Here is a 26773-nt window from a genome sequence, read left to right on the forward strand (position 1 = left end):
CAACTTCAACCAACAAACTAATTATATTCAACAGTACATCTAAATTTACAAAAGAAATCTAGGGTTTGATACCTTAATTCAGATGAAATTGCAAGTCATAGGTTGTATGGTGTCTAAGGGTGTTTGCGGTGCGGTTTGGATCCTAAACCGCACCAAACTGCAAAATTGCGGTTTGTAATTTTTACAAACCGCACTTCTAAAAAAACGCACCAAACTGCATCGGTGCGGTCTGCGATTTAACCATATTTTATTGAAGTTATATTTCTTCTTTTCAAAGCAAAATTTTTATTTTATTTTATAATTGTTAATTTCTAATTCAAATTTAAACTCTTTTTTTGACCTTTAATTAACTAATAGTCAAATGTTAGCTCATATATTTTAGTTCTTTTATATGTTTTTGATAAAAATATAGTATAAAAACCGCAAACCGCATTAAAGTGCAGTTTGTGGTGATGTTTGGTCTAAAATTTTTTGGTAACCGCACCAAACTGTAAACCGCAGTTTGGCCATTTTCAAAAACCTCGATGCAACTTTTAAATCGCAAAATTACGGTCTAAACCGCACTCTGTACATCCCTAATGGTGGCCGAAACTTCAACTGTAGGCTAGCTGGAGCATCGATGAGAGAAGCACGGCAGAGAAGAAGAGGCGGTGGCCAACCGATTTGGACTTTGGAGAGCAATCGCTAACTTCCTGTATTTTTTTTTTTTTTTTTGGTGTACATTTCACGACACAATAAAACAAGTAAAATTTAGGGGGTAAAAAATATAAGGTAAATAAGTTTAACAATAACTATAGTTATGTTAATCGCTATATATAGCTATGTTAAAGATTTTGAATATGTTTGGAGGGACGAGGTGAACACTGATGAGTAGATTGTTAAAACAAGGCTTCTTAAAAATAGATGCCTACTATTTAGAACAAGAGTTGCCCAGTGGCTCAACCAAGGGTAACTTTTTTATGTCTAATGATGGTCTACTAGTCTTAAGTGGTAGTGGCGGACCTAGAAATTTGACAATGGGGGGACAATTTCGATAATTCAACTAACATGAACCTTTAAAAAAAAAAAAAAAAAAAAAAAGTGGGTACACAATACAAATAATTCGGATACATACTTGTTTGATACTTAAAAGTTACAATCCCAAAATCCATTGAATGATACAATTAGTTCATCCACATTATTGACATCAATTGGTTCATCCACATCAATTGGTTCAATACTAATGGTTTTAGTTTGCATATTATGATTAGGAGGTGTCTCACTTTTTGTGGGTGAAAAACAAGAATTATCTTGTGATTTCAATATTTTAAACAACATTATTTGATGAAGATCGGCTTGTTTTCCCAGTGTCCTAGAGTTGCTTGAAGAACTTGACATATCCTAATTCATTTGAAAAAATAAGCTTCAATATTCAATAATCATCTTTTTAACAATAAGCATCCAAAATCTAAAAAACCAAATCACAAACTAATTCAATACACAAAGTTACAAACTAATTTACATATTAATTAAATTTACAAACTACTTGTCTACTTTCAAAGTTTCAATCTTCCATTCACCATGTTCTATTCACAAATTCACAATTCAATTCACAAACTAAAAAGAAATAAACTAAATCACAAATTAATCCAAAAACATGATTACATAAACACAATTACTCATAAACTAATTCTTTAATTTTTTCTAAGATAAAAATAAGGAAAAAAACAAAAAAAAAAGGAAAAAGAAAAACGGACCTATAGTTGTGTTGTGGCGGTGTTGACACCTTGACTGTAGTGGCGTTATGGCGGTGTTGCGACGAGAAATCCGGCGGTCGGTAACTCGGTGGTGCCCTCTTGCGGTGGTCGGTGGTGCGTGTTCTACAATCTCTCTTAGGTTTTTGAATTTTAAACTTCTCTTTCCTCCCTGATTTTCTGAAAATGTTTCTCTTTCCTCCTTTTTTTTCTCTTTCTTCCCTTTTTTTCTGAAAAATTTTCTCTTTCCTTCTTTTCTTAACCCACATGCTATCTTTGCTACTTTCTTTCTTTCTTTTTCTTTTTTTCCTTTATTTATATTTCTCTGATTTTTTTTTTTTTTTTTGAAAGTGGGGGGACACCCTTGTCCTCACGTGGTTCCGCCCATGTTAAGTGGAGTTAGTCTGTTGGTGTGGCTGAGACGCTCATGACCAATGGCTTTAGGTTATTGAAATTTTTAAGGTACAAGCGTATGTACCAAGCTTGGTACATCGAGTCTTTAAATTTATTTTTTTTAAAATAAAAAACGAAAAGTACATATAATTGTTTTGTAAATAACATATAGTTGTTTTGTAAATAACATATAATTGTTTAGTAAATAACATCCAACTTTATGTTCTTTTTGTTTATCTAAACATTTATAATATTAATAAAAAAATAATAAAAAAAAACAAAACAAAAAAACATGATAATATTATGTAATAAACATTATTTATACAAGGTAGGAGACGCACGCAAAATTGCGTGTGTAAAGTGCAATATAAGAAATCTGTATGGCTCGATTTTTTTTTCCGAAATATTATCTACATAATTTTAATTTAAAAAATATTTTAGTGACTTTATAAATTGATGAAATCATGGATATGAATTTTCTAAAAAAAATAAAAAGAATAGTAAGCTTTTAACTTTTTAATACAGAATGATAATTTTTTTTTAATGGATAGCAATTATTTTCCCAAAAAAAAAGGAAGGTATGTTCTTTTTTTGTAAAGAAAAATAAAATATGAGAGGGGTATTTTGGGAAAGAAAAATTTATCACCCAAAACTCCCTTTCACTTTATATATTACCATAGATATACGCGGTATAATTTAAAGACAAAATTCAAAAAACATTTCACAATTAACAATGAACATTATGTCTCTAAAAAGTACATTACACTAACAATAAAAGAACATGGACATTTACAATAATTTATCAATATATTTAATAAAGATCATTATATGATATAATAGTGAACATATGAAAAAAAAAAAAACATATTATTTATAGTTCTCCAATGTGAAATTTTTATGGTACACCCGGGTGCTCCATGAAAAGAACATTGTGTATATTTTAAGAACTTGGGCGGAAAAAGAACATTATAAACATTAATAAAGAACGCGAGCATAATATATTCTTTGAGTTTAATACTAGAATTTGGGCGGAAAAAGAACATTATAAACATTAATAAAGAACGCGAGCATAATATATTCTTTGAGTTTAATACTGTACACCCTTATTTGTACCAAATTAATAATTTAAAAACATATTTGTACCAACCCATATGACAAACACATAAGGCCATAAGGGTATTGCGGATGTACCAAAGGGTGTACCAACCCATATTTACACCCTTATTTGATACTGTATTAATTTTAAAATATATGACAAACACATAAGGGTATTTAATAAATATATATTTCATCAATTTCCCTAAAAACAGTTATAATATTTCGAAAAACTTGTTAGGAATAATCCTACCTTTGGGGCGTTCGCAAAAAATAAACTCATCTTTGGATTTTTTAAAATAATCTCACCTTTGATATCAATCCATTTTAAATGGTCCCTACCAGTAATGTTCGGCTTGTGATTTGTCAAAAAAATAAAATAAAATAATATAAGTTTTAAAAAAAGTTAAAGTTTTTAAAGAAAAAATAAATAAAATTAATAATAATTTAAAAACCACCACCAGCTCAAGCCTTCCCCGCCGCCCCTTACACCCTTGCCTCAAACTCCGGTCACCCAAACCCCCAGCACCAGCGTTGGCCCGCCTACACTGACCCCAGCGGCGCGCCTGCACCCTCTCCCCTGAACCACCAACAACCTTTGAAAAATAAATAAAAAACCACCCTCACCAGCCTAACACGGCAGCCCACTCCCACCAGCCCAACCGCCTGTTGCGTCGTGCTGCCACGACCGTCGTACCCATCCCCTTGAACGCGCCGACCCCCGTATCCTTCCCCCTGAACCACGAAACACCTTCGAAACCCATCGCTGTCACGATCCCGCCCCACTCCGTCACCTTCTCCCGTCCGGGTTTAATGGTTGCGATCCCGACCTCCAAACCCTTTCCCTGGCTCGAGTTCGGCGTCCCTGATGGTTGATGCAATTCGGCAAGTTCCAATCTGATGGTTGTTGCGAGCTTCGATCGAGTACAGTGGCTGGGGCTAATGGAGGGGTGGCTAGCTGACTCCCTTTTTTTATAAAATAAAAAAAATAAAAAAATAAAAAAAAATCTGTTTTTTTTTTAAAAAAAAAATAAAAATAAAATGTTAGACAAATTGTATAGTGACACGTGTACTTCAAACCCAAAAAAATTTACCTTTTTACCAAGTAACCGGTCACCTAGGACCATTGGGATCAGGTTAGGGGTCAAGGTGGGATTATTTAAAAATATCCCAAAGGTTGGATTATTTTTTGCAGACGCCCAAAAAGTGAGATTATTTCGGACAATTTTTCCTGATATTTTTAGATAAGTAAAAATAGTACAATAGTAATAGTAAAAACAAATTAAGGGAAAAAAAAAAAGAAAAAGAAAAGAAAACAACCTCTGGATTTACTGTTCCACTTTGAAACCAAATCAAATGAAAAAGCATGTATTAGCAATTTAGCATACAATATTACCCATATAGAGTAATAAAAGTTATTTGCTTGAATCATTCATTAAGCATCATCAGCTTATATACAAGATACCAAGCGTACAGCTACGCTAAGAATACAAAACTGATTAGCTATATAATTAAGGGCTAACAAATACGAGTATAACACTACAAAATCAGAATATATTAAGTGTTTTAGCAGAGAACATAGTTTCAAATACAAACACGTCTTTAACAATAACAAGAGGGACATGTTGAAACTTAGGGCAGTCGAGACCATTTGGGCGTCGACATCTTTCTGTCAATTCTGGACATTCAATGATAGTGAGTTTATTGAGAGAGGTGACCTTGCGAAGGGCATCTGGTAGATATCTCAAATTGAAACAAACCTTCAACTCCAGATCTTCAAGAGAGGACAAACAACTAATCCATTCTGGTATTTCCCTCAATTTCGGTAATAATGATAGTTCCAGATAACGGAGGTTTGTCAAATATTGAAGACCACTTGGAAGGCGCACCATTTTATGAAGTACTCCAAATGTCAAAGAGCCAAGATTATTTTTGAAGGCTTTCCATGGCATCATAATTCTGTTACCTTCATCTCTTTCTCCGCTTGGTGTTGGTTGTTCATTTACTCCTACATCAAGCATTGAACAATCCCAAAAGGTCAAATTATCCAATGCAGTCAGATGCTCCAGGCCTTGAGATATGCTTGTCAATTTATTACAAGATGAGAATACCAAATGCCGGAGTGAAAAAGATAAAGTTGCAAATGCTTCTCCTAGACTTTTGGTGTTCACTAGCTTGTCGTCACTTTTTACAACTAGTGAAGAAAGCTGGTGCAGACATTGTTTAGGGAGAGACAAAAGCTGGTCTTCCACATTACCCATTGTCAGCTCCTTCAACTTCAAATCAGCCATGCCCGAACCAGAACAGGATGCGATTGTTGATAGAGTTGTTACCATCTTCAATACTGAGAGCCTCTCATTGGTACCGCATAGTCTCAAAACCTCCACTTTTGGACAAAGTGGCAAGAATTTCAACTCCGGACATTTTGCTATACGTAATTTTGAGAGATTACAGAATTGCATGGATAATTGATGATGATCATATTGTTGGCCCGCCCCTACTAACTCAGATGACGATGTACTTTCTGAATCATTTGTACTCACAAATGCTTCTACTCCTTTCCACCATCCTTTAAGACTTTTCATTCCCAACAACTGAAGTTCAATAAGAGATGGAAAAAATGTAGTTTGCATCCCTTGTGATTTTGATGATGATGAGGAAGTGTCACATACACCATCCTCCATATATACCACACTGTCCATATAACAAATTTGAAGAAACTTCAAGAAACGCAGTTGACTAAAGACAGGGACTTGTTCACAACTACAACGCCAAAGTTTAATTTGAACCAAATTTGGAAGAGTATTACCCAAATCACTCATCCTTGCCCAACTTGGGAACTTTTGGCCCTTGTACCTGTCAACCCTCAAGCTCCTTAAATTAGAATGTGGTTTGAGGCTCTCTAGCATAGCTTCATCATGGTTACAGTCCTTATCAGCTGTAGAAGCTAAGCAAAAGTCAATTGCAAAATCAGTTAGCCCCTGTTTCTTGGTCAAGTTTGCTTCCATTGCTTCTTCTAGCATGTTCTTTTCGAAATTTGTGTAGATATCTATCCCTAAATAACCTCTCAAGTAATTGAGTTCCTTTAGATCACTCAATTTAGCAATACTTTTGGGCTTGTACCTTGACTCCGCAGAATGCTCATAATTTACTATGAATTTAAGGCAGTCTATTCAGCAAAGTCAATCCTGCTAAACCTGATGGCATGTGAGTTAATTTGTCACACTTATTAACATCAAGCCTCCTCAAATTAACAAGTTTTCTAAAACTTTCTGGTAGTGTTCTAAGCTGCAAACACCACTGTAGATCTAATGTTTGCAAATTTTGAAGATTTGTGATCGAATCAGGGAGTTTGTTAATATCTGTTTTAGATAAATTGAGGAATCTCAAGTGAATCAGCTTACCGACTGAACTTGGCAAACTCTTGAGGCTGAGATTTGCTAGATCCAAAACCCGCAAGCAGCAAAACCTCATTGTTAACTTCTGGCATTTTGATTTGCTGAAGGAAGACCCATCATTTATTTGCTCCGGCAAAAGAAAAGTACGCAACAGCTTCAAATTAAGCATGTTAGTTGGAATTTCCCATAAGGGGTTCAAACGATAAGCAAAGGATAAGTGGAGGATTTTGTCATCAAAATCGCTTTCTGAAGACTTTTCAACCTTGCACTTGACTCCAGCCACTTCTTGAGCAAGATCATGCATCAAGTCATGCATTTTACAGCTCGTAATGTCACCCCAATCATTTTTTGTTATATCCTGGAAAAAGCCCCTTTGCAGCAAAGTTTGAAAATAGTCCTCTGCAGCTTCATCTAGACTTTGGTTTTCACTGATTTCTGGAATAATGAAACCCTCAGCCATCCAAAGATCTTTCAACATTTCTTTCTCTAATTCAGTGCCTTTTGGAAACAAAGAGCAATAAGCAAAACAATTTTTCAATGGCGACCATAGGTGATGGTAGCTGAGCCTTAGAATGCTCATAATATCACTTTGGCTCTCAGGTATTTTTGCAAGACTTGTATCCCTGATTTGCAACCACCTCCTCTCCTCCTTGCCATAAAGCAAACTGCCTATGGTTCTTATAGCCAAAGGAAGTTTCCCACACTTCTTAACAATCTCCTTGCCCACCTTCACTAATTGTGGATTTTGTAGAGCTTCTTCATTGAATGCCATTGTTTTAAATAATTCCCAGGCTCTGTCCTCTACTAGACCTTGTAATTCATGAGGAGGAAAAGTTCCCATTATTTCGGCCACATCCCTTGATCGAGTAGTTACCACGATTTTACTTCCCTTTCTACCAATCTTCAAGAGATCCCTCAACTCAAGCCATTTTTGACGATTTTCATTCCACACATCATCCAGTACAAGCAAGTATTTTTTGTCACGAAATTCTTTTCGCAATCGACCTTGTAGTTGTTCCATATCTAACTTGGGTATCTCCGTGTTGGTTGAAGACCTGAGGATCTTTTTACTGATTTCCTCAATATCAAAGACCTCTGAAACACACACCCATAGTCTCATCTCAAAGCATTCCTCAACCCGAGGATCGTTATAAATGAGTTTAGCTAAAGTTGTCTTCCCCATACCACCCATTCCCACTATTGTGATGACAGGGAGTGTCTCTTTCCAATGCTGATGCTCGTCATATGTGGAAGAAGAGGCAAGCAGCATATCCAAGATGACTCTTTTATCATAATCTCTACCAATAACTTCCTCAACATGAACAAAAGAATGAGTCTGATCTCTCATCAGCCTATTCATTACTCTGCCTCCCTCATGAGACTGATGAGAGCGGGATACAAAATTAAATTGTGTACCATCACGGACTATGTCATCAAGATTTTCCCGAATTAATTTAATCTTTCGGGAAACACGGAAGGCAAATGCCATCTGATTGTAGCTAGAGAAGAAAGTTTGTACCTCTCTAGTCACTTTGTTTCCATCCATAAGCTGCTTGCGGGATGCAATAGTGTGGAACTCATCGAACAAGTCATCAGCAGCATAGACAACAATGGCAAGCCTCTGAAGCCAACCACGAACAGCATGGCTATCAGGGCGACTATCATCAGCTTGCCTCAGTTCAGCATCCAACAGCACGTCTTTGAGGGTGTTGATGGTATCCTTGAGCTTCTCGAGCCGAGACTTGAAGCCCCAAGCCGAGGCAATCTCAGCAAGGGCCTGTGATCCCAGACTCTTCAGGACTTCCTGTGCAATGCCAAACACAACTGCTTCAGCCATATTTCTCTCTTTCTCTCTTTGTAAGTAGTTTTCTCTTACCAAATAAATCTGTGAGTTTATGAAATGCAAGATCAAGATGTGAACTTTGTTTAGTGATACCACTACTATCAATGATACCCTGTGCAGGTGGGTGATTAAAAAAATTACTTTATGTACAAAGTGGAGACATCTTTGATTTTAGTACTTTATTACTAATATTTTGTCATCAATTTTCACACCTTTGATTATTGGTTTCCTCTTAGTAAACCGGATCCTTAATACTATGTATGCCAGCTAGCAGTCTAGCAACACAACAGGAATTTAAATATATAAAATGGCAATTAGCGATAGAAAATCGAGCATTTCATCGATTAGAACAAGATTCTCTTAATCACATTATCAAACCACTAAGAGTATTAACAATGAAAGAAAGGCACAGGAGTACATTAGACTGGGGGAATAAACTATACGGAGTAACACTAATAAAAAATTCTGATTGGTTATTTTAAGCCAAACTAGCACAATAAAAATAATAATAACATAAAGTTGCAAACATATTATTCTAAAAAACAAAACAATGAATCAGACCATCTATTTCACACTTTTGATTGACTAGTATCGACCCCCGCACGCGCGTAACGATTTGCATTACAGTTTTGGTTGTATATTTATGAATCTTTTTGCCGAGTCTAATTGTTGTTGATTTATGGTCATTTTAATGAATGAATCAAAAGTAGATTTTTAATTATTAACTTAAATTTTACTCCTTTTATCAAACTTTAATGGATGAATCCCTATAATTGCTATTCATCATTCTTGTTTGGCCACAGAAATTATAGTTTATCGAACTTTTAATTTTTGTGGATGTATAAGAACATTTCTTCACTTCTAGCATTTTAAGCTAAAGAATTTAGATAAAATTTTTAAAAAAAAAAAGTTCCAAAAGTTCCAGCCTATGTTTATCCCTTAAAGCCTTACATATTCTAACACATTCTTATAAGATAACATGGTGGTGATCAGTAAATAAAGTTGTTTCCTCTAGGCCGCTTTCTGTTTCGCCAAAGTAGACTATAGTGCTGTATAGAAACCATTAATAAAAGTAAATTAAAAAAAAAAAATACTGTGTAAGAGGTGTATACATTTTTCCTGCAACGTTTCGGTCTCCAATTGATTTCCCCTTAATGAATTCCCCTATATCCTGATCTTCATCACATGTTGCCATATTCCCTGCAGAAACACATTCTCAAATCAGTATCCAAGAGCCAATAATCCAATTTAAACTAATTAAGAGTCAAAATTAATTGTATGGTCAAAAAGAGATACCCAATGAGTTGCTTTCTCTTGATTCACTATTAAATTTTAACAAACTAATGATATATGGAAGCAATAGGAGACTTTAACGAGAAGACCCACAATATAAGTTTTTTGAAAAATAATAAATATAAATTTTTTTTTTAATATATATATATATTCGAGGTACCAAAAAAGGAAACAATTCTCACATTGCATCAATTTGAAAACAGAAAGATATAAGAGGCAAAATAAAGAGAGGCCAGTAACAAATAAAACAAGCCAACAAGTTAAAATTCAAAGCGTCTATCTAACATCCTAGATTGATTGACATGAACCTTCTAAGATGTGTCTCCAAGGAGTTGAACTCCGGTCCCAATGGGAAAGCCAAATGGTGCCCGTCTTCAAAGAGCTCCATTTCTTTTTGACTTAAAAATCTAATGTGAAGTTAAACATAATAAGGAAGGAGTTGAACAGCCAATTAATTCACTGGCTTCTTTACCAACATGACCATCAAACACTGCCGTTACACCAATCTTCACGCTTTCTTGACCTAAGTCACCTGCATCGAAGTAGAAATTTATGATTTCTCTTCTATATGCTTTCTTCTGTTTTTAGTCCCATCACCAACAATAACTTTGTATAATTTATGATCTGAGAATGATTGGTGGCAGGTGGGTATGGAGAGGTGTAACATAAGATATGTCGGTCGGGATTTTTGAGATGTTTGAGCTTAGTTTAGAAAATATAAAAGGAAATTAAGTTCCAAAATAGTTCAAAACTCCACCCAAGAACCTAAATTATCTATACTAATTACTGTAAACCTGTGCATGTAGTATTCAATTTATAGTTTTTAAAGATGAACCATTGAGCATTCATACAATCATACCCAAAAGCTATATATAACACATCAACCTTAAAACCTCAAAATTCCTACTCAACTAAACATATATATTTCACAATTTTGGAATGCAAATGAGGTTATAATATAATTTCACAACATAAAATTGAAACAATGGTGATTACTATATACATTCATAGACAACCTCATACATGATTAATGGACTATATAATTGTATTTAAGATTCTTACTACAAAAAAGAAAGATTGCTCCAATTTGATGAAAGATTACTCCAGTTTGAAGAAATTATAATAACAAAGGTAATAAAGATGGGGATTCGAGGTGGTTAAGATTTGAGGAATAATGCTAATAAGAATATGCAAATAAATACATACTGAATAGAAGAAACACCTAGATCACTGACCTCATGGTCACAACTTGCTCACTCAGAATAAGGAGTCTCTCAATAGCAATATAATTAGCACCTTCTGATGCTCCTAAGGCACTCAAACCAGCATGACCCTTATTGATCCTGAAACATATCCACTAAATTAATAATACATAAATTTGTAGCTAATTTACAAAGTATAAAAAAATTATACAAGACAATGACAAATTAACCGTGAACGAATGAGAAAGCATGAATTTCAGTCGATTCAGTAGCTAAAATCATCCATACTTCCTATTGGTTTTAGCATTCTAGTCTATACCAATTACTCTGTAACACCATTGAGCTATCAAATTAAATTGCATCTCAAAACTACCTAAGCTATCAAAAATTGCAGGATAAGTATTACTCAAATTAACATTTTAGTTATAGTGAAAAAACAATAAGAAAGAAAAAAAAACCGAAATCCCAATGTTCAATTTACCAAAATAGATATGAGTAATGACTTAAACATAGATAAACAAAGAAAGATACCAGAAAACTAAAGGCCTCAGACAGCATAAAAACTGACTTGATGTCGCTCTTTCACTCATTGTTAAGAGAGGAAAATGTCACTTTGCTTATCACTTCAGTCCCCATCTTCCCTTGTTAATCTCTACACGCAGAAAGCAAGAATCATTGGAAAAAACAGTCAATAACAGCAAAAAGAATAAATTTAAGCAAAAACCCACATCATAAAACCGCAGGGGGGGGGGGGGGGGGGGGGGGAGCTCAGAAATAGGCACTTACATTGAGACAAGACTATATCACTACAAAATATTCATCTTTTTTCTCATCGAGCCCCCATGCCCATATCCTAAGTTACCCGTCATTCTCTGTCTTATTTAGCAAGTCAAGGACTTTCCATTATACCCATGAACTTACCATAGTGGGTGCTGCCAGTACCAAGTTCAAGTTGATGCACCCCCATCAGTAGGAGTGAAGGTGAGGCGTCAAGGCTTCTTTTCAGGAGTGTTGGTGAGAAAATGAAATACACAGTTACTTTTGATACACAGAAGGGTAAAACAAATCTGCCTACAGAAAGTGCTTTCGGTCTCTTTTATGGACCAGTCAGACGTACCAAGTTAGAAGTCCGGTGTCTTTTACATGGTCTCGAGTACTGTGAGTACTGTTTATCATCCAGCTGGGTGGTTGCATTTTCTGCAGCATCACCTGATTTCGAGATGCTTGTTAGCAGCTGTAAAAATGCAGTTTGGAGAGAGAAGCATGATGCTCAAAATTCTAAAGCAATGCAGTTGACATCAAATTTGCATGCTTTAAAGGGGGTGGGAGCAACAAGAGGTCAAGTGTGCTTAACTGTAATGTATTTTAGTCGAGAATAGAATTATTAGTCTAGCTTTTCAATCAAGTGTTGTCCATTCAATTTGATGTAGCTGGGCCAGAAATATGGAAGGAAGCTTATATCCTCAATGGTGTGTTGTTTGATGGTTTAATAACAGAATGAAATTTTAGTTATGATTCCATATGTTCCTGATGTAGTGTGCATTAGCTTGCAAACAACGCACGTCTTTACAAAGATTAAAGTTTGATACTCACTGCTACCTCCTTTCTACAAAGATTGTATTTTACAGATTGATAAAGAGAAAAGCAACCAGGGAATGAACATAAACCTTCATATTTGCAATATCAATTAAAATTTAAAAGCATATACAAGGACACAAACAATTTGTTATATAGCCTAAACAGCTTAAACAAGATTTGCTAATTTCTGAACATGTAAGGCTTTATGGAAAAGCCCGAAGCTTACTGACCTACAGCTATTTGATGTGATGCACCTGCTTCCTTCAATCAATCGAGCCCCCATTCCCATATCCTCTCCTCGGGGACGAGAAGAACCAGATGAAAACCTCTCATCAAGAGTGACCATGCTAGGCAGCTTGTCAAAACTGAGGGGTTCTTCCAAACTCGAGATTCTGATATTGAATTGATAACACAATAATCAATAAGATTATTACATTAATAACACAGTAATCTAGCTCCAAAACAAGTAAACATAAAATCATTATTTTTGACAAAACTCAAAATTAAACCCGAGAATAAGCAGAATTCATATTATTCTTCCTTCTTCTTCATCATGTAATCACACAAATACTCGAACAAGGGCTCAACCTCAAACTCCAACAACAGTACCAAAATTATGACTATTAGTTAAATAATACCCTAAAATGGAAAATTTAAATCAACGAAAATCCCTAGATTATGAAATTAATATTCGATGATTGAAAAACAAAAATGTTACCCAGAAGCTGCCGTGTACTTTTCCTCTCCTCCGGCGCGTGTGATGTTGGGCCACCAATCCCTGTCATTCTCCGCCATGTGCAGTCGTTGCCAGGGGAATGAAAAAATTGCTGTGTTATTTTCCTTGTTAAAAGCATGGAGAAAGGTGAGGAGACTGAGGACAGAGGAGAGAGACAGCTGAGATCAGACATTGCCAAATCAAGTTGAGCCTGGCCCGACCCGGCCTAATTATGGGCGGGTTAGGCAGTTTTTCTGGCCCGAAATTTGGTCCGGGTATGAGAAATCAATTTTACTACGTATACAATTTTAGTTATTTTTTTGGACTGGCATGAAATTGGCCTGCACTCCGGCTAGTTTGGGCAAGTTTAGACACATATTTTTTGGCCCGACCCGAGTTGATTTTTGTTTTTACTTCAGCTCAACTTAAACTTTTATCATTTCAATCATTAGTCAAGCTACTTTTAGGGATGGGTCGAGCCGAGGTAAAGTAGCCCGGCTACTGATTGAAAAAAAATAGATAGAAAGGATAAAAAGTGGAAATTTTAACTTTTAGCACCTGCCAATAACCAATTATTGGCTTTTACCAGCTCCATGCTTAAAAGGTTTATTTTATCATCAAATCAATTTCTAAACATTAAATTTTACCACCAACTTACGGATTTCGTCCATGAATCCGTTAGTGGTGCCCACCTTTTTGACATTTTCTCTTCAACCCTCCGATCTTCCACACTAACCAGCCGACCAACGAAATCAACTAGTCCCCCGGTTGGTCTGACCCGCCGATAGGTAGCCCACACAACATTCAACCACCGAACAGCAACAGGGCCACCACCAACCGTGGATGTAGGGCTTCAACTGTGCCAATTAAGTTTAGGGTTTAGGGTTTGGTTTTCATGGGTAGTCGAAAATGGAAGAGGCGGTGCAAAAGGGTGGTGGCTAGGATTTTAAGGTAAACATTGGCTGGAGATGGTCAGAATTCAGCTGGAGAGGGATCGAAATCCAGTGGGGCTAGCCGGCTAGTGAAGGGGTGTCGGGGCTAGCTGAGGCTGGACGGGTTGGGCTAGCTTGGGCCACTAGTAACGGCGATGGGCATGGCTCATAAAAAGTAGCTTGGCTTTCTGGCAGAGAGGAAGTAAAAGCAAATTTCAGGGTGATCCTTAACACAACCCGATAACCTGACTCGAACTCGACTTGAAGTTACTAAGAGAAATCCGATTCCGACTCGAACCAAACCCGAACAACCCGAATTCAACCCGATTCGTAATAACATTTAGTTTTACACTATTTGCACGAACTTGACTTGTCGACCTTAATTTGTCACCTTGGGCAAAAACAGTAGTTAGTAAAAGGGTAAGAACGTCAATAAACCTTTTTAGGGGTAGAATCGTCAACACACTATCATAAGGAGGAAAACCATTTTGCTCCGATTTGGCTTTTAAGGTTATAGATTAGTCATATTTTATCCAATCATGTTAATATAAGGTGGTGTTAGATTAAAACTCGCAACTTGCGTAACACAAAATACTAGTACTCGCATTCTCACTTTAGTGTAGTGTACCAAAAGGGATCATAGTTTGGTCTAGTGGAAAAGTTTGCATCTCACAATCTAGAGGTTGTGGGATCAAACTTCATTAGAGGCACTTTGGGGTGAGAATTCTCTTACCCTTCTTCCTCACTCTCAAAGTGTCTAGCCTGCTAACTCGGATCGGGTGAACCCTGTGAAAGATTTCGGTCCGTGAGAGCTTTTTCTCCTTACCAACCAAAAAATTTACAAAAATCAAAAGGGGTTATATACATAAATTTGTTAATCTTAATTTATTAAAGAGTGTTAACCTTCTATACCTTTTTTTTTTTTTTTTTTTTTTGAGGAAATTAATCTTCTATACCTTAATATACAAGTAAACAGCTAGTGTGCATAGAAGGAAAAGGAACTATTTGGGAGGAAATAGATATTGGTTGTGTGTTTGATTGGTAGTGGATTGATAGACAAGTAGGCCGTCATTGGGAGAAACTATAGTATAGTGATGTTAATTTTACCCTACACCCTAGTGTAGAGTGTGTTACCTACACCCCCTTAAGCTACGTCGTTTTGCAGCTGGCGTGGAGTACTCATGTGCAGCTTCATTTTGCGATTCTTTCCTTATTTTTTTTTTCTCTTTGTTTCTTATTATTCAAGCTATGTATATATATGATTTAAAACCCTATTTTTTCTCTCTCTTCAATTGATCAACCTCCATTTTTTATCTACATTTTTCTCTTGTTAATTCATCTTCTTCATTTGATTTTTTTTACGAATTTGATAATTGTTATCGATCATCAATGGCGAATTCTGCATTTGGAGATTGCGCTGATTTTGATCGTGATTGCGAGCGTGTGTTTCCTTTTGGAGTTCGTTTGGTTGATTCTTTGGTTCAACAATGTGAGTAATTTTGATCATAATTTTGCAATTTTTAATCATCTCTACTTTGTTCTGTTATAATGCTCTGTTTATTTGAACTTAATTTATGTATTATATATTATTCATTTTCGATTTTTGAATTTACTTATTTGATTATATTATGATGAACGTTTTTGGATTGTTATACTTTGTTATGAACATTTTGTTGCTTCATTTGTTTGTTCTGTGTTTTAGAATTGTGTGTTTTTGTTGTATATTTTTTTAGATCATTTTTATACTTTCAATTAATCATTTATGTTTTTTTATTTGTACTTATTAATGTGTTTATGTTCAGTCTCAAAGTCATTTTTTATCATTTGTTTTTACATTTTTATATCGATATTATGTGCAGTGGTAAAAAATGAAGATATTGTTCAAAATATTATGTGCTGAAAATTTTCAAATTGATCATGTGTTGTTTTATTATTGAACATTTTATTTATTTATTATTGTTCATTCATGAAACTCTTTATGATAATTTATAATGGTATATTAAAACTTTGTGCAGTGGAAAAAAAGGATGATATTGTTTATTTAGAAGCATCAAAGTCTGAATTAAAGGATAAGCAATTTAAATCTGAAGATGAAGCTTTTGAAGCGTCTAATGAATATGCTTTTAGGTAAGGTTTTGGAATTCGAATTGGGAAGAGTAAGAGAAGAAGAGATGATTCTTTTTTCATGAAAAGATTTGTTTGTTGTAATGAGGGATTCAGAGATAATAAGTGTAAGAATAAAAGGATTTATGAGAAGTTGGATATTCGAACTAGTTGTTTAGCTTTTGTGCAGTTTCATATTGATCATTTAGGTGTCTATACATGTACAAGACATGAAATGGTTCATAATCATGATATGATTCCTCCTGAAAAAAGGCATTTGATAAGGTCTCAAAGGGATGTGAATAAAGAGCAACTTCTTTTCATTTCTACAATGAAATTGAGCGGAGTCAAAGTTACTGATTCTTTGAGGGTTCTAAAGAAGGAAGTTGGCGGATCTCCTAATCTTTCTTTTACTGATCCTGATGTGTATAATGCATTGTCATCTGAAAAAGCTGCCCAAATTGAAGGATGTGATAGTAACCAATTGATTAAATATTTTGCCAAGAGACATGTGGATGAGGCAGATTTTTATTATGATTTTGAAAAAGATGATAGTGGTGCTTTAGTTAGCTTTTTTTGGCGTGATGGTAGGATGATGAGAGATTATCATTACTTTGGAGATTTGTTGGTTTTTTGATACAACTTATAGAACTAATAAATATGGAATGATATGTGCTCCATTTGTTAGGATGAACCATCATGGTAACAATGTCATGTTTGGTATGGGTTTTATTTTTAATGAGCGCACCGAGTCTTTTGATTGGTTGTTTGACACATTTTTACACTCAATGGGGAGGAAAAGTCCCATTACAATTATGATTTATCAAGCACAAGCGATTGCAGCGGGTAAAAGAAACATTTTTCCTTCAGCTGTTCATCATCGTTTATGTGTATGTCATCTTGAACAAAATTCTAAGAAACACATTGGAGCATTGAGAGCTTTGGAAGGCTTTATAGATTTGTTTGGATATCTTTTGAAGTATTGTGAAACTCCTGCTGAATTTGAACATTTCTGGAAAAGGTAAGTCATTGTTTTTTATATTTATTTTTTATTTTTATTATGTGACATATTTGATTATTATGTGATATATATATATATGATCAGTTAGTGTTTTACATATGATCATAAATTTTACTTTTTATTATTTGTATGTTATCATAATATTTATTAGTGTCCATATTGTTTATGAACATTATTCTTTATACAAATGTACATATATTAATTTATATTTTGTTCCTTTTTCAATTAATATATGATCATTTCTGTTATACAGGATGTTGGGTAAATACAAATGTGAAAATGTTGATTGGTTATGTGATTTGTATAAAATAAAGGAAATGTGGTGTCCTGCTTATTCTAAGAAGTAATGGTCTGGTGGTATTTTGTCCTCTCAACGTAGTGAAACTACTAATAAGTCAATTTCACAACGTCTTAATAAGACTCAAGGTTTATGTGATTTTTATCATGTTTTTCTTGATGTCATTTTTTAGTGGAGAAGTAAGGAAGGTGGAAGAGATTACAATACTTTGAGGGGTAATAGGCACCTAGCTTTTGCTAATATAGGTATATTAGTTCATGCAAGATCATTATACACTATTCAAGCTTATGTGCTTTTTAAAGAGGAGTTCATTAGGGGGACAACTTATGATCATGTTGATAATTGTTTACGTTTTCCAGAATATTCATATCTTCTTTCGAGGCCTGAGAAGGATATAATTAAGCATGAAGTTGTTTTTAATAAAGAAACACATGCAGTTAGTTGCACATGCATGTACTTTAGTGAGATTGGTTTACTTTGTTCTCATTCCCTTCGAGTATATCATTTGAATTGTGTGCGTAATATTCCACAAGAGTATATAATGAAACGATGGACAAAGGCTGCCAAGTGTAGTCATGGTATTGAAGAACCTAGTTTGAGGACAAATGTTGTGGCTAATAGTGTTTGGAGGTCACAAACAATCAGAAAGTTTGTTAAGTTGATAACAAGTTGTCGGAATTCTTTGAATGCAAGGGCAGAGGTTGAGTTTTATTTCAATCTGTTAAAAGAAAAGGTTAAGAGCGTATCAGGTGTAATTTGACTTTAGTGAACCTGTTAAAGAGGTTGAAATTGTTGATCTTGAGATCAAGAATCCTCCAAAAGCTAGGCCTAAAGGTGAGAGGAATTTAAGGCCTAAGAGTACCTGATAGAAGTAGTGCAACAAGGAAAAGGGTAATTGGAAGAGGAAAAAGTCAATGTACACTCCTTTCAAAAGGGGTATAGGGCAAGCAGTTGTACAGGTATATGATCATTTAATATTTTCGAATTGAACATTTAAGTTTTATGAGATGAACATATATATATATATATATATATATATATATATATATATATATATATATATATATATATATATATATATATATAGGAACTTGATGAGAATGGTTGTGCTGTTACTTATGCTAATTCTATCAGTGATCCCACTGAATTGATTGTTTTGAGTAATGAACAGTCTTTAGTAAATTTAAATGTGAAAAAAAACAGTTGCGATAGTTTAATTTAAATGTGAAAATGAACAAAAATAAGGCTTCATACAAAAAAAAATTCACTAAAATCTCAAGTAAATAAACAAAATTACTTACTCTTTATCAAAATGTTGTTGCGATAGTTTAATTTCATCTCAAATATCAGACATATGAAGCAATTATGTAGTGTTTTGAAGCAATTTTGCAGTAATTCGAAGCGAATTTCGTTCCGATTCGTCGGTTTTGATGAGAGAGAAACTCTAGAGAAATGAAGAAGATGGTTTTTACAGAGAGAAAATGATTTAAAATGGATTGTTTTATATATGTGTGTGTGTGGGGGGGGGGGGAGGGGAAGTTATTTCCTTATTTACTGCAGTTTCTGCGGTTAGTGGGGGGGAGTGGGTAGTTACTGCGGTTTGTGGGGGGGGGTGTTGGTAGCAACTCTAAACGCTGCGTTTAGAGGGGGTGTAGGTTGGGCTACCAACACTAGGGTCTAGTGTATACCGATTATATAGTGATGTGTATTGGGCTTCAAGAGAACCCATATGCAGGAGGCTGGTGTGTTTATTGAGGCACATCTGGGCTTGTGTGGGGTAAAGAAGAAGAAGCCCACATGTGATGTTGCTGATAATGTGTACAAATTTATGTGTGGTTTAGGCTCATTAGGAAAGGGAGTTGGACTCCAAGAAATAGGGGAGAGGATTAGGATCTTGAGATGGTGTTAAGATTGTTAATGGATGGACAATAAGATATGATTAATGTAAGGAAAAACATATTTATGAAATATTACATGCCAAATGACATATACTCTATTCGACTTAGGATCTAAACAACGATACCCCTAATAATGAGGAGCTTAGCCCAAGAAAATACACCGAACCGACCAAGGAGATGACTTGTTTGACGGTTTTGCTGGAAAATTAGAAGAGCTCTCATGATCGAGATAAAACCTAGCAAGATAAGAGTGATCAATTTGTTTACAATGCACGAAGTAGTTGATATATACGGCATCAACCTAAAAATGGTAAGGACGTGAGGTAGATTAGCTTGAATAAGCATGGCTACATAGCTAGTTAGCTCTAATAAGTGACCGTGATACCGTGATTCCAAATTCATTATTATCAAATTTTTGTCTACCATCACTTTAAAAATATTTTATTCTAGTATCAAATAAAATTTCTACCAAATTTTTAAAAGTGCAAAAAAAATGATTAAATACCTCAGATTTATATTTCATACGATAAAATCAAGTGAATTAAGAACTATTTTCAAAAACTCTCTAGAGAGAGAGAAACACTCTCTTTTCCAACTCCAAACTCTAATCTTAAATCTTTCACTCTTCTGTTTTTAAATTTCTAGTAAAATCTCCAAGAAATAATCATGTCTGATAGAATTTCTCCTAGAACGTTTGTTTACCCGCATATTATAGGCGCCTATCAGTTCCCTCCCCAATCTTTTCAGGATAATTTCGATTGGCAGTGTTCTGTCATCGGGAAATTTTAGGACGCTTGTAAATTCTCAGTTGCTCTGGTCCAACGATTAGTCTATAGATTTTGGCATCTTCGAGGACCTGTTAGAGTTTACCCTTACGGAACGGAATTCGTATTTTGTTGTACAAATGAATATGATGTGGATGATCTAGACCAACTTGGTTGGGTTCACTTCAAAGGTAGTCTCATGGTGTTACAACGTTTACGTGGTCACGAAGTACCAGAAAATATGAATCTTAATTTAGCTCCGATGTGGGTTCAAGTTCAAGGGCTTCCAATCCGATACTCCGTCTCGCAAGTGGCGTCATAAGTCCGTCATCATGTAGGCGATTTACTCATGGAAGAAGATCATAGCGGTCAGTTCCCTATCTCGCGATCATAAGTTAAAATTTTAGTTGATTTTTCGTTACCTTTAATTGCGGGTTGTTTCTTTCCTACTTATGGCAATCATGTTACTTGGGTTAAATTTTAATATGAGGGTATATTCTGCTTTTGTAAAAAGTGCAGATTTGTCGGACATGCTCGTGAAACCTGTCCCAAATTGTAACACCCTAGAAATTCCTTTCCTTTAAAATACACTTTCCCCTCTTGAAAATACGTTTTAGGAATATCTAAGACATTACCGCCACCGTGAAAACGGCTAAGGCAACAATCAAAGATACACAGCGGAAGACTTGAAAGTCAAAACTAAGTAATGACACAATTTAAAAACCGAACTAACAAAAGTAGAGTTGAAAATCAACAAAACCAAGTTAAATAAAATCCACTACAACTTGGAACCACTTAGGGCCCTTATTCAAAAACCGATCAATCAAATAATAGTGTTAGTCCAACAAATAATAAAACAAACATCCAAAGCATAATTATTACACATCCTAGTGGAAACTAGCATAATTCTCTCTTCACTCATGCCCCATCATGAACATGCCTCAATACCTGAAAAGAGTATCTCTACTTGCCCCCACTACTCTCCATTAAAATGGATCATCGTAGGGCCAAGATAAAGACATAGCCAGACACAAACAACACACACAATCAGCAAAGCTGAGTACATAAGCGTATATAAACACACTAACATGCAACTCCTAGCATCACACATACTTACCTCATTGCACCTGTTTACAAGCACACACAACAAACAACAAGACTCTTTAACTGGACACTAAATAATTCATTTAGCGTTGATTACGCATCGAACGGGTTTCCAACTAAACCTACCTCAATAAATTGAGGTTCACTGACACGGGAGCTAACCGTGCCAGCATCACTATGCCACACATTGGTGGCGGAATTCCATAATAAAAGGGAATATACAGCGTCCTGTACTCCATTAGAAGTTATGGTTAAATATAAAACCCCATAACTCCCCCTATTGTTCATACTCAAGGTATATACGTTCCAAGAGTTTTGGTGCGTAATCTCTTTCACTTTACGTTATTTACAGATTATTAAACTTGGTGATGACTCCCAAAGCATAATAATTCAATCAACAATAATTATTCAATCAACCAAACATACCAATTTAATTCTTGAATAATTAGTGACCACATATAATTTAATGTTGAACCCTTTTTAAAACTACCTCAGTGTCAAAGACACCTTAAACGCATAAAGCGCCAACAATCCTATCCCTCGGTGTTACAAACACCTTAAGTGCACAAAGGCACCAACATACTATTTATTCCTTGTGTACATAGACACTTATATAGCTCCTTCATCATGCTTAATGCATCAATAAAAATTATATGGACTATAATAAAATTCCTTTTCAATATTCTAAACATAATTAAACAATTAGTTTAATTAAACATGCTCTCTAACATGCCATAAATAAATATGTAGTCCATATACTCATGCCAAAAAATTAATTTCCAATCCATAGATCATCACAAATAAATTCATGCTTCATAATTCAATCACCAATACTAATAATTCACAATTTAATACATAAACCTTAGCATGATACTACTTGTAATTGATTGAAACCAAACCTAGCATGATTCTACATCATCAAATATTCTAAGTACGCGAACGTACCTTGAATATGATCTTAAAATCGCCACGACTAGTAAAAATTGCTCACTTCAAAGTCTCCTACACATTAAAATTATAATAGTGTATCAAAGTCCACTCTAAACAAATTTCCAGCAATATATACTATTTTAAAACCCTTCATAAATTAATTAGAATAAGCTGAAATTATATTTAGAACACCATAATTAAGTCCCCCTTAATGGGTAATTTAAATTTCCTTTAAAAACATAATATTTAGGGTTCTACATAAAATTCCTGCACTATTTTTCTAATTAAAACTTGCTGAAACTTAGTCTTAAAGCACTTAAATTGAAGATCTAAACATTAATACATCATATACTTTCATAATTTCATAAATCAATAACCTAGGGTTTCAAAAATTGGGGCTTTTTAATTAAAACTAAATCTGAAAATTTATTAATATAATTACATCATTCAAATATCAAAAATTAATCCAAAAACTCATAATTTATAATTAGATCTAAGCATAGATTAAAAATAGAGAAGAAAGATTAAGTTTTTTTTTTCCGAGAACCAAACACGGCAGCAGCAGCCACCGCGGCAAGGCTGGGCTGCTGCCGCCCGCCGCCGCAGCTGCTGGCCGTGCGCTGGTGGTTTGCGGTGGTGTGCGGTGGTGGTCCGGCCGTGCATAGGGGAAGGGGAAGAGGAAGAAAAAAAAGAAAGAAAAGTAAGGAGAAAAGGGGAGAGTTTACCTTGGGTTTTCTCCACTCTGGGCAAAGTTGATTTTGCCTCATAAGTGGGATATTTATACCCCTTCTCTACCAACCCTTTTACCCTAAACTTTCCTCTTTTAGTTTTCCTAATCCCTTCCCAAATAAAACTTGTTACAAATTAAACTTTCTTAAATTAAAACCCCATCCTTTAAATAAAAATAATTATATAAACTTTCCTTTTATAATAATATTAATTAAAATGATTATAACTATTTAAATATTTTATAAAATACATACTTTAAATAAAATACATATAAAAATACGGGGTATTACACAAATCATATGAATTAAGTAAGTTTCTCTTGGAAAGCTGCTTTCGTAAGCTACACGAAGGCGGCACACGTGTTTTATTTGGCCCAACGGATGTTTCTTTATATACTAATGCAATTCGAGGAATAGCTCCAAATATGGATAATTGGACCACTGAGCTATGGTTTGGCAATAATGATCAAGATGATCTGTTCGAATACCCAGCGAACTCTCATCCCTCGGATTGGGATTTTCTCAGTGATATTGTAGATAATTTCTCAACAGGGGTTGTCAATTCTCCACCACCGCCACCTCCTCCGGCATCTATTCCGGGTTTATTTCCCGGACCACCGTATACTAGGTTTCGTAACAGCGGAGATGAGGTATGGCGTAGGGATTTAGGTGTTAATCGGTGTATCCAAGAGGATTTGGAGATCTATGAGGCACCGCCACCAACACCGCCTGGTTTCACACGTGGCACTCATGCAAATGATCTTCGTCAGGGTTGGCGGTTTGTTGATAATTGGGAAAATCCAACACGTGCAACAGCAGATAATCATCAAGATGTTAACACTCAAGCTCTTTTAATCCCACGTGTCCCCTTCATATTACCTCATCAAATATTTCATGGCAATCAGTCTCATCAAATATTAGACACGGGTCAAAGGTTTAATACTTCACCAAATGGGCCACTTCGATCCAGACAAGACGATCCAGACCCGTATGTAGCTGCTTCCTCCTTTCATGGGCCATCTTCTTTTGGGCCTCAATTTGAACCAAATTATAGGGGAATTCTATTTCAAGATTTGGGCAATACTAATTTGGATCCTATTCCAATTTTCTCTCCCCTCCTTTAGGTTCAACTGGACCGGAGTACCCTGATCCGTTTGGGCCGGGCCTAAGTAATTGGATGGCTGCTAATTCTCATGCCCCTTCTGATTCGCAGCAACAGCAGTTTGACTCCCCATCTCCATCTCTTGGATCCTCCTTTCCAACGAACGCTGCTGAAAGCTCAGGCTACTTACCAGACTCGTCTTCTGGGGGTTTCGAGTTCTCTCATTCTCCACTGTCTATTGGTAATTCCCCGGCTGAAATTTCGTTTGATTCAGGTGCGGTCGCTGATGAACCAACGCCTATGGATTGGTCTCCACAATTCGCACCCTCGAGCCCAGCAGGTTCTGACAAATCGAGCCCAGCAGGTTCTGGCAACTCGAACCCAGCAGGTTTTGATAACTTCAACCCAGCAGATTCAGATAACTCGTCTCCTCCCTCTTCGATTGAGATGAGTAAGTTTGAGATCCCACTTCGACTTCGAATAACTCGTGGTAAAGAGAAGATTTGGAAATGGGTCAAGAATTCATGTCCTTCTAAACGTCCTGCCTCTCCATTTGAACTAGACACGCCTCTTTCAATTCCCTCTCCAGGTTGTTTTGCTTGTCTCAAACAAATGAAAAAGCGCAAGGGTTCAAAGGGTCAGTCACTTTCAAGCTCTTCTGCGACTACTCCTTCCGACAAAGGTTCGGTGGCTCACCATCAAGAGTCACCAACAGATCCATGAATGTTGGGGCTTGGAACTGTAGGGGTATTGGATTAGGGGACTCCCCTAAAGTTCCGTACTTGAACTCACCTAGTCCGCTCCTTTTCTGTAGATATCATGTTTATTATGGAAACTTTAGTAGCTGTAGATGTTGCTGTAAAAAAATTAGCTTCACTTAGGTTTGATGGCTTTTGTGGTGTAGACTCTTAGGGTCTTAGTGGCGGGTTGGTTGTATTTTGGTTTGCCCCGCTTAGTGTAGTTCCTATCGTAGTTTCTCCTAATGTAATTTTGTGTGAAATAAGTACTCCGAATGATGAAATAAAATATATTTTGTTTGTGTAAGGATCGCCTCATCCTTCGGGACGTTCTTCTGTTTGGGCTGATATTTCTACTATTTTACAAAGACATCAAGATGGGGTTTTGATAGGAGATTTCAATCGGGTTGAATATAGTACGGATAAGGTGGGTGGTTCAGCAACAATTGTCGGTCAAACAGTATTTCAGGAATGGAAATTATATTCCGGGCTTATAGACATTCCTTTTACGAGCCCTACCTTTACTTGGACTAATGGTCATAATAATGGACAGCCAACTTTCGAACGTCTAGATAGAGCTTATGCTTCACAAAATTGGTTACTAAATCATCCAGAGGCTTCTCTCCTGCATCAGTCGATTCTATTTTCAGATCATGCTACTATTATTCTTCGAGAGAAAAGAGATTTGGAGGGTCGCAAACCTTATAGGATTGACAATTGGTGTCTACTCTCAAAAGAGGTGGCTTCTATTATTACTCTATATTGGGCCTTGGATATCTCGGGTTCCCTTATGTACACCATTTATCGAAAACTGGAAACTTTGCGTTCGAAGCTGCTTAAATGGTGTGTTACTCATAGGCGATTATGGGGTATTAATTGGAAAGAATTACATGAATCACTATCTCCATTAGCCCAAAATCTAGAATCCAATCTTCATCGACATCTTTTTCTTTCTTTAAGAGAAGAGAAAATCAGGCACTCTCAGACAGCCTATCTCTATTAGAAACAGCGGGCTAAAGTCAAATGGGACATCTTAGGAGATTCTCACTCTCATCTTCTTTTCTCTCATGTTCAAGCTCGCCGTCGGAAAAATGAAATTCGGGGATTACAGGACTCCTCTGGTGATTGGATACATGATCAAAGTAAAATTCGTACTATCATTCTCGATTACTTTTCAGCTCTTTATAGAAGTCAGCAACCTCACAATCCAATTCCTAAGTTTGATTGGTCTTCCCTGGATCTTCCCCATCTCTCAGATGAGGATAGATTGAACCTTTTTCTGCTGCGGAAATTAAGAAAGCTATGTTCAGTATTGATGACTCGAAATCTCCAGGACCTGATGGCTTTTCATCGGCTTTTTTCAAATCTCACTGGCCTATTGTTGGTCCCTCGGTTATTAATCCTGTTCAGTACTTCTTTTTACATGGTCATATGCTCAAGGAGTGGAATCGCACATCTATAGTTCTCATTCCAAATATTGATCATCCTCAACAACCTTCGCAATTTCAGCCTATAGGATTATGCAATGTTATCTACAAATGCATAGCCAAATGCCTTTCTTCTCGACTACGACAAATCATACCATCTCTTATTTCAAATTGCAAGAATGCCTTTGTTCCGGGTCGGCTTATGTCAGACAATAGTCTACTGGCTCATGAAGTTTTCTCATATATGAATCGGTCTCGAGGGCTAAACCCTTGGACTGATTGCTTGAATTCCACCAAAATCTGATTAGAAGATTATTAATTTTGTCGATGATGGAAGATGGAATCCGAAACACTGATAGCACATGGTTAATAGAAGCAACAAAAACAGAGTTAATTACCACTAATTTATCTACTGCTGAAAGATGCAACGGGGCAAAATTTGTCAGGCGAGTTGTAATTTTATCCACCGAGTTGTAATT

At 35.7% G+C, this 26773-nt stretch overlaps 1 pseudogene across 1 annotated transcript; it reads right to left on the minus strand.

Moving 5' to 3' along the window:
• Positions 1–4663: 4663 nt before the first annotated feature.
• On the minus strand, positions 4664–13394 carry LOC145601850 (disease resistance protein RGA2-like; annotated as a pseudogene). The gene is made up of 7 exons (XR_014104452.1): positions 13254–13394; positions 12766–12927; positions 11744–12166; positions 11489–11609; positions 10991–11098; positions 9575–9662; positions 4664–8504 (listed from the first exon to the last, which is right to left on the minus strand). The product of XR_014104452.1 is annotated as a disease resistance protein RGA2-like (transcript).
• Between the last annotated feature and the right edge of the window lie 13379 nt (positions 13395–26773).

This window comes from Chenopodium album, chromosome 21 (genome assembly GCF_948465745.1).
Source record: "Chenopodium album chromosome 21, dcCheAlbu1.1, whole genome shotgun sequence".
Classification (NCBI taxonomy): Eukaryota; Viridiplantae; Streptophyta; class Magnoliopsida; order Caryophyllales; family Amaranthaceae; genus Chenopodium; species Chenopodium album.